Here is an 11,531-nt window from a genome sequence, read left to right on the forward strand (position 1 = left end):
AAATTAGCCTCTGAGGCTTGCAAATGCACTGCAGACTGATGTCTCTCTGCATTTCAAGGACTGAGGTTCAATTGCAAGGCTGTTCTTCGGCTTACCCATAATGGGCAAACGAATCAATTAAAATGGTCTGTTCTTAAGCCATTGCAGAAGGGAAGCTTGTTTCTAGTAACTGCCTTACAAGGTCTGAAGGATGCGGGTTTAACACAACAGCCTTTTATCTCCAGATCTGCAAAATCAAGGCGCTGTGCTACACCCAGGTACCTGGGAGCACAGGGAAGACAGATTCTGGGGAAGCTCTTTAGTAGGTTACTAAAGAATGGTTTTGCATAAGGCGGGCGGAGTTGGTTTTCTCTGAAGACCAATTTAAACAAGCCCCAGTGACTGCAGCGAGCCTGGAACTCCCAAACCTCAGGGCTGCGGCTCAGCATCCTAACAGGAGATACTGAAGGGCCAGAGGAGACGCCAGACCTTTTATACTTGGAGATGGAAGCCTGTGTGTTTAAGAGCTTGTTCTAAGAACCTGCATGCCCGTGTTTTCCGTAATACTCCCCGATGAGATCCGCCCTGGGTGTATACATTTGAATTTTAAGAGCTTTGCTTTCCAGGTCAACATGGTGCCTAACTCAGACCCAACTTGTAAATGAAAAATTAAAAACAAAAAAAAACCCAAACAAACCAGAGAGTAAGGCGATGTGTGTGCTGCTCTGGTCTGGGTGTGCTGACTGCAGCATCCTCCTCTGGGTACGTACAGTGTTCATCCGAGGCTGCAGGTAACCCCCTTGCCTGCCCAAAATCTGCTGCGTGACAGGCGGCAATTTTCTGTACTCGCAGGCAGGACGAGGTCAGAGCGTCCCGGCGCCGGGAGCGGCGTAAATCGGGAGCCCCCGGGCTGGGATTGGTGATGTAAGGAGCGGTGTAAGGCAGAGGTGAAGCCAGACCCTAATGACAGCTTCTGCCTGCTCGCAGAATTCTGCATAGAGATCAGCACTTCCAGCAACAAAAGAAAGTAGGTCAGAGCCAGGTCCCCCTCCCCGCCTGCGCGCTGGAAGCACATGTGTTGGATTACACGCCTGCAGACTGAGGCAGGAGCCAGTGGGTTGGGTGCTTTTCCTTCGGGAAGGTGCGTGTGAAAGCAGTGCGGTGCTTCACCGTCGCTCCCACCGTGAGGTTTTCCATGGAGCTGCTGCATTCCCGATGCCTGGGGAGCTCGGGGACCTATTTGTGTATTAAAGCTGCAGGTGGGGGGAGCTGCCCTCATTCCCCCTGGTTTGGGGAGGGGGTGAGGCCAGCAGCAGCACCTGGGTGTGCTCCTGGTCCCTGCCCATGCTCTGGTACCCTGATGCTGAGCCTCTCCTTGCCTTGCTGCAGCCATGAAACTCCAGTTCTACTTGAACGATTACCCGACACGTTAATTGGGACTCCCGCTATGATTAAAAAGAAATTTCAGATTAAGCCCGCCATGCTGTAGAGCTCAGGAAGAAAACATCTCTTTATAAACACAGCAGGAATGTGGGGACTCCATTATTACTATTTTCTTTTAACTTTGAAGAAGCTGGCTCTCTCTGCTGTTTAGACCACAAGGAGACGAGTGTGGCCATCGTTCCACTGTGGTCAGAGCTGAGCGGAAGGGATGCTTGCAGGGAGATAAAATTGCAGAATGTTTCTCCTTCTTTTTTTATTTGAACTTAATGTGATAACCATAATGGATTTATCTCTGTAGACTTCCGATCCTGTCTATGGGAGACTCAGGCTCTGCCGCTGCTGGGCAGAGCTCAGAGGAAGTTCTGTACAAACCAGGTGAGTGGGCAAGTGTGGTCCCGGCTCCAAGGAGCAGAATATGGTGTTTAGTGTGTTTAATTCATTACACAACCTTTTGTAGTGCTGTTTTTGGCTAGGTCTGAGAGTGTCTCCAGCTTGCCTTGTCCCTGGGGAACATCCCAGGTGAGCAGCATTTGGTTGTTGGTCCCATTGGACACCGCTGGCCAGGTGATGTGCTCTGAGATTGGTGACTCTTCAACTCTCAAATATTTGCTCTAATTATTTTCAGTTCTAAGGCTGTAATGTTGTTTCCAGTCAAAATCCACCCCTCCTCCTCCAAACACTGCCTTCTGATTGAGAACATCAGCTGAGGGTGTCTTCTCCTCCTCCTGTGAAGCTTTCTGTGTGCAGTGGCTGAGGCAGGAAATCCCGTTCAGATGAGTTCCCACTTGGCAGGGGCACGGGGAGCTTCCCCCTGCCCATCACACAGCAGGGAAACAACTCCAGCCCTTCCAGAGCACCAGGAGATAACTGTGTGAGTTCAATATCCAGAGCAGGAATCTCTGTGGGTCTGCAGCTTCCCAGCCCTGCCTGTGCTCCGTGCTGGACTCGCTGAACCAGTAGGTGAGGGCAGCAGTAGATTATCCCCCTCTCCCCCCTGGATTTTTTTTTCCCTTTAAACTTACCCTTTGGTGTTCCATCTAAAGCAGCATGAGGTGAGTAAACTCCACTGCTCAAAATAAGAGTGGATAAGCTCAGTTTACTTGCATTTATTCATGACTTCACCACTCCACTGGGGCCTGAAAATCAGAGCCAAAAGGAACTGCAGTGAAAATTGGCCTACATGCAATGGCTTTAAATAATCTGCCCTTTTGCTCTAGTTCTGGGTTGAGATGTGCTGGAAGCCTGAGGAGCTGGGATCTGCCTTGATGTAGGAGCTGCTTTTTGTTTTCTTTTGTTGGTTTCTCTGTGTACAGTGTTACTTGGGGGAAGTTACAAAGAGGGAGGAAAGGAAAAAAAATCTGCTTGAGAAATGCTGTATTTAGCGCACGACTCGGAATTACCAGAATCTGCACAATGAGTTAGCTTTTCTTTCCAAAGATGTAAAAAAGAGAGAAAATAGCAATAAAGTGAGCAGCCTATGTCCCAAATACCGACACCTGGGAACAGGGTATTGTATTGGGCTGAAAAACATCGTTCTGCTGGAAGAGGAAGGGCTCGTGCTAATAGTGAATTCTTGTTTGCCCTTACATTTGTGCAGACTGTTAAGGCAAATATGATTCCCAGCTGACGTGTGGTACATGCATGTGCCTGACACTTGCACCAGGCAGGGAAGAAGTCACGCAAGCCATCGGAGAGCCAAGAGCCCTGGGTGAGGCTCAGCTTCAGCATCTGAGCAGAAATAGAAATGGATCCATCTGCAAACCAGGTCATCGCTGCTCTTGTGCTTTTCCTCTTGGGCCCCCTCAAATCACATCCTGATTTCTTTCCCCCCCCTACCCCCAGCTCCCTGCAGCTGGGATTACTTTTCACATACTCTGCTCACATAATTGCCTCTAATAATTTCTCAGCTCTCAAGACAAATACGTCCACCTTTCCCCTCGCAGGGCTGCACACAGCCGGCACATGTGCCCTCCTTCCTGCTGCTCCTGCCTCTCCTGAGCCCTTCCCTCCTCTCTCACTGCTCTAATCTTGAGAATTCCCATCTTCCTTCCCGGAGAGCCACTCGGTTGATGGCTCGGTGTGCTGCACAGCTCCCGCACGCAGATGTCCTTGGCTGGTCCCAGCTCTGCTCCTCACCCACCGGTGGGAAGGGGATCCTACCACCACTCAGGGAGATGGAGCCTCACAGGAGGAGATGCTGTCAGGCAGGGCTGCTCCGTGCCTCTCTGCTCTCTGGATGCTGGTACCAAAGTTTCAGGGCAGTGCTGTGTCAGCAGCACGTGTGGAGGGGGATTTTGGAGGTTTCCCATCTTTGCTCCAGAGAAAACCCTTCCAGCCACCCAACGAAGCCGGTGGCCGGGGTCCTGCTGTGCCAGCTGGAGTGCCAGGGAGTCGAGGCAGGCTGTTAACATCCTGTGGTATATTTAGTTCAGGTTTAACAGGGGCTCCATATGTGTGTGTTCTCTTGTTTCCTTTTGCTTTCTACGTGCTAAATAGATGCAGGGAAGAGTGGAGAAACCTTCCCGTGACAGCGACAATGAGGTTTTGCTGCTTCGTGTTCTGCTCGCCTTTGCTGGGCTGCTTCCCCGAGCTGTGCCTTTGGAAAACATTGAGAGCTGGAGAGGAACAAGTGTCCCAGGGACTCCTTCTGTCAGGGATCCCTGAAAAAGTTGTAAGGGATGTGATTCTCCTGGGAACAGGGCAACAGCCAACGCCGTGCGCCAGTGGATTTTGCACATTTGGTCCTCCTAAGGATCCTTTGGTGCCAAAAGAGTCACTGTTTTTTCTCTTAAATTGTTATTTTTTACATTTTTATATTTCAGAGTGAGGTTAAGGCATGAGCTGAAAATCATACAGATAGTCTGTGATTCCCAGGAGGGGTTCCAGGAGGGCTTATTCTGAGGACATGAGGGCATGCAAGGCACTTCATGAGAACACGCAGAAACGCTTCCTCAGAGAAGATGTGTGAGGAGCCAACACCTTTGATTATGGGATATTTTAACTGTAGAAGGATTGACTGGGGGAATCATGATGAAAACCTTCTCCAAAGAGAACGATTTGTATGCACTATTGAGAAATCAGGCCTGAGAGAACTTTCACTAGGTCTGCAGGAAAAAAGAAATAACCAAGTCATGCTGGTAGGCTCAAAGTAAAGGTGTTAAATCTCATCTAAGAAATGGGGAAGGGGCAGCCAAGTCCTGAGCTGGGGGTACCGTGGTACCTGCCCAGATGGAGAGGGATCACCTGGTGTGGCTCAGATTGAAGCAAACAAAATCCATATCTAGGGATGGCAGCCCTTGCTGGGAGTGGGATCTGCTTCTCTGGGGAGTGTATGGATGTGGGGGAGAAATGGAAATCTCCCTGGAAATTCAGTAAATAGCCAAGAGTTTCATTATTCCACAACAGCCTCGGAAATCCTCAGCCTGTCATAGGAACAATTCTGTATTTTAATGGAAGTGCTTTGCTTTTGACCCTTCATAGCAGAGCAGCTTTTCAGTAGAAGGAGAGTTTTCACTGTTTCCATCAGATTTTGGGTTTCCTCCCACTCCATTTGTTTAAATCTCCTGTCCCCTATGCAGGTTGGGGCAGGTGGGGTGCTCGGTGTGGGTGCTGGAGCCTTGCAGAGTGTAGCAGGAGCTAGTTTTGGCAGGATGGAGGTGTCAGACACCGGAGATGTCCTGGTGGCCAGGACGTTATTGCTAATCACGATTTGGTACTTAGATTTTGACACTCTCTAAGTGTCAGCTGTAAGTACAAAATAACCCCCACCTCCTGAAGCTTCCTGGTACCAGCAATGCCTTTTGTCCCTCAGCAGGAGCAAGGGTTATCTTGCAAAACACTGATTCCTGCCTGGATCTCTAGAGAAGAGAACTCGACTCTTTTCATCCAAACCAGACCCGTAACTTTAAACCCTTTTAGCATCCCCCTTTCAGCTGGAAAACACAGGATTCAGAGCATCTGGCGGGTGCTGCAGCATGTTGGGAAAAGGAGACCACAAACAAACGGAGAGGAGAAGTGGAAAAGAGGAAGGAAATTTTGAGTGATGTTAGGAAGTGTTTTACAAAGCAAATGGCAAACAACGCCTGCCTGACCCTGTGCCTGTCTGCGGCACCGGGGCTGTGACAGCCAACTCCTGCGAGTGGGGAGTGCAGGAAGCTGTCCATAAATCAAAAGCACCAACACTATCAAATTTGTTTATTACTTGGGGTAGTGCTGCTGGGTTTGACTTGTGTAGCTATTTCGTTTTGTTTCTTCTAGCTGCGTTCCCCCCCTAAAAAAAAAAAATTGTTGGAGAATAACTATATCATTCCCTTTATCCTTAGATTCTTTCTTTCTTTCTTTTCTGAATTCTATTTTTTTTTTGCCCCCCAGAAGATAGCGAGCGAGCCGTGGTGGAGCTGGTGGTGTTAATGTTCTGCAGCAGGAGTGAAATAGCCTGGGGATGTGCAGCAAGAGCAGGGGCGTGTGCCCTAAATAGGAGGGTTAAACAGGGCTTATTCTGAGGGAAGCAGTAATTGCAGCTTGCGTGAAGCAGTGATATTCTTTTGTGCATTATTTACCCAGGAACATCTGCTAATACATATACATTCTCCGGTGCATGTAAACAACTTGTGCAGGAAGAGGATTAGGAGATTTATAAAAAAATTAGAAGCAAGTTAAAAGGGCAATTAGAAGAGCAGAAAGAGATATTGAGCAGTGAATTAGGGAGGATATTTTAACACACAATCAGAGCTCCCCGAGACGTATTCAGAGCAGAGAGAAGGTAAAAGAGAAAATTGGCCAATTACGAAATGATAGCGGGGAATTGGTGACATGAGAGAAGGTAATGGCTGATTTGTTAAACAGTTATTTTGATTCTGTTTTCACAAAGGAGGAAGGGGATGGAGGGGCAGCTCCGGAAAGGACTTTGGTTGTGCAGATGAGGGTGGGGATGAGCCTGCAGAGAGATAAAGATGCATCTGCAGAGTGGCTGGGTGTGCGGAGAATTTCACCCGTGTTCACAGGGTGGGGGGAAAAACTGGATTTTAGTGAGCAGCTCATTCCAGCAGGGAGCTGGGTAACGAGGGGCTTGTGTTATAATGCCTGCTTTTGTTCACCAAATCGGCCGCTTTTCAGTGGGGACCAGAGAGGTGGTCACTGAGATAACACATCCTTCTCCCTGCTGAAGGCTGTTTCTCTGGGAAAGGGGAGGACAGAACATGCATGGGGACTCTGGAGGGGTGCTGCTCCCGGGGCTGCTTTTATGTGGGCAGAGATGTTTTTGGCTCGTCAGCGTGACACCTTCCCCAAAAACACGCATTGCAAAGCGTGAGCACCTGTGTCCCGCTTTCAAGAGTTGCTTTTGCTTCCATCTGTAACCCACAAACTCCAACGCAGTCAGGAATACAACAGCATCCCTGGAATCACTGTTCCCACCAGCGCTGGTGTCAGTATCTCGTGTTTCTCCAAAGCAGGGGTGAGCTTGGGGGCTGCTGGATGTGGTAAGGGGGGGACAGGGGATGGTGCCAGGACCTCAAGGAGATAGTGATGAAAAGGGAAATAATCTTGCTAATGGGAAATGGGGTCTTGGGAAGCATTCCTGGGGGAGTGGTTGAGGCTAAGACAGGGAAAGAATACACGGGCAGAGGATTTAGGGAAGGATAAACTTGAAGGGCTGCAAAAAGTGTTACTTAGCTGCAAGAAATGTGGTGCTTTTGTTCCGCTCTGAAGGAGGATGTGTCACAAAGCAACTTTCTGAGACAAAGGAAACAGTTTGGAATTGGTGCAGGGGGGGCACAAGCGTGGTCTGGGGAGCGATGGGGAACACGGGAGAAACTGTGGTCTCGTGGTGTTGGTTTAGGCTGATAAACTAAAAATTTATTCTCAGTATCCAAGAGGTGTTTGGTTTTTCATCCTGCCTGGGAGGATAAAAGAGATGCAGTGTTGCGTGGTTTCTGATTTCAAAGCATGTACGAAAAGCTCCATATTAGCAATTATGGGATGAAACTGTGGAAAAGTGGTACAAAGGAGAGAAAATTGGCTCCGACTCAGGAAACGGGATTCTGCCGCCAGGAGTGAGTTTCCAGAGGCACAGTCTGGGGTCTCTTCTGGGTTCTCTGGTGTTTATTTTTTTTAATGGAAAGGATTTGCATGAACAGCCCAAAGTCAGAGCGTTAAAGCTCGCTGATGGAAGGAAGGGGAGAGCAGCCGTAGTGACAGGGACTTGTCCCATCTTCCAGAGCAGCACAGACTGGAGAACACTAAAGGAAAGGGAGACTGATGAGCAAATAAAGGCTCGGGTGATGCTTTTCCCAGGGGAGGTGTCTGGAGCTCACAGCTGAGCCATTGGCAGTGTCTGCCCAGGCAAAAGGGCCTGTAAGCCCCCACCCCGAAACAGGATCAGGGCACATCCAAAGGATGAGCTTGCGATAGGAGCATGGAAGGGTTTAGAATTTATAGAATGACGGAATCATTTAGGTTGGAAAAGACCTCTGAGATCATAGAGTCCAACTGTTAACACAGCCAAAGCCACCAGTAAACCATGTCCCCAAGTGCCACATCCACACGTCTGTTAAATCCCTCCAGGGATGGGGACTCTAAGCCAGGTGCCATTGGCCTTCTTGCCCACCTGGGCACACCTGGGCTCATGTTCAGCCACTGTTGACCAGCACCTCCAGGTTCTTTCCCACTGGGCACCTCTCCAGACACTGCCCCAAGCCTGTAGTGCTGCATGGGGTTGTTGTGACCCAAGTGCAGGACCTGCCACGTGGCCTTGTTGATCCTCACCCTGTTGGCCTCAGCCCATCATTCCAGCCCAGCACCACCTCAAAGTGGCCACGGTGCTTCCCACCACTTTGGGGTTCAGCACTTTACCCCTGTCAGACACCTTGGGGGTCTGGGAGCACTTCTAACGAGATCCCAAATTTCTCCAACTTCTCTCCAGCCTGAGCCAGACAATCTCTGGCAAGTCAGGGTTGTACCTATGTCCGCTCTGCTGGAGAGCTGCTGCTTCAGAGGAGAGGGGGGTTTCTGCCGGGCCTCAGAGCAACATTCAAAATGCATGAAGACATGCTGTAGGAAGGAGCTGGGGAAAAGACACACGAGCGTGAACCCGGGGCCGTGGTGAGCTGAACCACGCAGCTGTGAAGTTCGTTATCGAGGCGCAGTGTCAGAGCATGCCATAAAAATTTAGTTTATCCTCAAAGAGCTGTGGTCGTGGAAGAAGGATGGGAGAGGGGAGGGATGGCAGCTAAGGAGGAGGCAGGAGGAATATCAGGAATCTGTGTGTCCTGGTTTGGGTTGAGTTAGTTGATTTTCTTCCTGGGAGCTGTGGTTTGGGTTTGGGATGAGAATAATGTTGATAACACAGGGATTTTTAGTTGTTGCTCAGCAGTGTTTGCCCTGAGTCAAGGACTTTTCCTCTCCTCTGAGGATGCTGTGGGGCACAAGAAGCTGGGAAGGGCCAGCTGATCCCAGCTGGCCAAAGGGATAGCCTAGACCAAATGGAATCATGGCCAGTATATAAACTGAGGGCCACTGCTGAGGGACTGGCTGGGCATCAGCAGGTGGTGAGCAACTGTGTTGTGCATCACTTGCTTTGCATATTCTAATTCTATTGTTGTTATTATTATTATTATTTCTCCCATTTCTGTCCTATTAAACCAGCCTTATCTCAAGCCATGAATGTCACTTGTATTTTCCCCAATCCTCTCCCCCATTCCAGCACGGCCATGTGGTGTTCAGCTGCCTGCCAGGTTAAACCACAACCTTGTGTCAAGCGACATCTCCTATTTAGCAGTGTATCATGTCTCCCTTCTGGTTTTTAAACAGTTCCCTTTATCACTAGGAGTTAGAGCACTTGATTGACAAGGCTTGTAATACACCATGGAGTTGCCTTTATTTTTCCTACATGTTAAAGGAAAAGATACTAAAAATATAATTATGGTTTTGAGCCAGGTGTAGTCTGTTCTAATATAATTCATCTCAAAGACTATCCACCGTGCCTGCTGCACCCAAATCATTTATAAAACATTAGCATCTCCTGTGCTGACATTTCGCTCCTATATTACAGGAGTTACGTGCAGACTTAAAAAAAAATTAATAAAGTGCTTCTCTTCTTCATTCTCCCACTGAGAGCTTTGATTTCCAGAGTATGAAACGAAATAACCAACATAACAACATTCTCCACTTCTGAGGGACAGTGCCAGACTCATTCAGTTGCTATTGGTTATAGAGAGTAGGACATGAGGGAGCTATTTCAGATCACAGATTATTTGTTCTGGCTGCATTGGACATCCCTTTAGTGGAGCTTTAGAGCCCTGTAGACAGAAAAGTTTGGGTAGGAGCTGGAAGGCAGAGGGCTTGATGAAGTAACCTCTTCCTTTCTCCCCCCAGAACTACTCTTGCTATTCCCCAAGAAGGGCATTTAAAAGAGAAGCATCCGAGCCTCTGGCCTTCCTTGCTTGCAAGACAGACAGAGAAGGCCATGCCCCTCCAGCTTCCTGCTCCCACCATCCAGCTGCTCATAAACACAAGTGCATCAGGGAATTTTCTGCTTCTCTTTTCAGTGGGAGTTTCCCTTTTCATTTCCAGATACCTCCAAGGGATCTTCCACTGTGTAAATACCCTTTCCACTTCCCCAAAGTGGTCGGGAGAGCAGATTTCCCTAGCTGGCCCGTTCTTCCTGGAGCTAATTGTGTGTCTGATGGAAAACTCCAGCTGTTTCCTTTGGGATTTCCAGCCCCACACAGGAGTCACGGGCTTGAAATACCACCACTGAGAGAGATGGAAAGAACAGAAGCCTTTTCTTGTCCAAGATCACTTTTATTTCCCTTGTTTCCATTAACTTCAGTGTCTGTTTGGTCTCACATATCCACGCTGACAGGGAATTCACATCAACTGCAGAATTTGGGCAGCACCTCCCCAAGCCCGTGGGCTGCCGGCTCTGCCGTGCCCCCGACCACCAAACACATCCCTCCAGCACATGGTTGAACCCAGGAAGAGGGGAACAGGATGCCCTTCTCCCTCTCCTCCACCTCCCCACCACCCCCTTTGTACAGCTCTCTTGGACCACGGATTTCTCTCTCCTGCCATGGACCAGAAACCTCGGGCACCGCGCTTCTCGCCGGTCCTCTACAAGCTGTAGTTTCCCCCATCTCTGACTCTTCCAGAATCTGTTCCTTTTAAGAAACAAAACCTCTCCTGACTCTGTCAGGTCTGTCTGCAGCCTGGGAGCTGCTCCTTGCTGCCCCAGTGAAAACCTTAGTCCAGCTATAAAGGTCCTCACGCCACTGCCACGGCTGGGAAGCCCCTCTCTGCCTCCAGCCCCAAAAACAGCCCCTTTCCTCCCCGGGGCCTCGGAGTGCTCTCCGGAGACAGAGCTCTATGGCTCTATTTATTTGGGCTAATTAATCTCTCTCTCTCCCCCCAACCGGTCACAAATTAGGATGTAAGGGTGAATTTTGACTCTCTGGGTATGGACTTTGCTGCATCACCCCCCAACCCCTCCCAAAGTTTAGTGCTCTGAATTGCTGAGAACATTGGTCCGCTGTGGTTCCCCCGTGCGTACTGAGCCCGCCCGATGGCTTTCAGCATCTGTAGGCACTGCTGCCGGTTTGTTTTCTCAAGGAAAAAAAAAAAGAAAAAATCATATACTGGTCTGCTATAAATTCAATAATACAATCCTTAGTTCTGAAGATACAGTTTCCATATAGTTTATAAACATTGTAAGACATACATATGGATAATTGAGGGGAAGAGGGGGAGCCTGTGTATTTGTTGGGGTTTTTTTCTCAGATGTGTGGACATGGTTACAAAAAACACACCTCCTGCAGGTACCTCATTTCTTTATGTGTTGGGTTTGTTTGGGTTTGGTTTTTTGTTTGTTTTTTGTTTTGTTTTTGTTTAATTCCACCTCTAATCAGTTTTTCCTTTGGTTGTTGGCTACTCCAAGCCCAGCAGGCAAGCCCTGTTCTGCTGTAATGCCTGAGATATCCAGGGGTTTGAGATTGTCTTCTAAGAGATTCCCAGCCAACTTTGGCCTCTGGGTTTGGAGCCAAAAGGGCTAAAACGTGGGAGAACCAAATGTCCTTATTACCTCGGTATCAGTGTCCTTGCACTCACTTTCAGAG

This window comes from Coloeus monedula (assembly GCF_965178545.1).
Source record: "Coloeus monedula genome assembly, chromosome: 20".
In the NCBI taxonomy this organism is placed as follows: domain Eukaryota; kingdom Metazoa; phylum Chordata; class Aves; order Passeriformes; family Corvidae; genus Coloeus; species Coloeus monedula.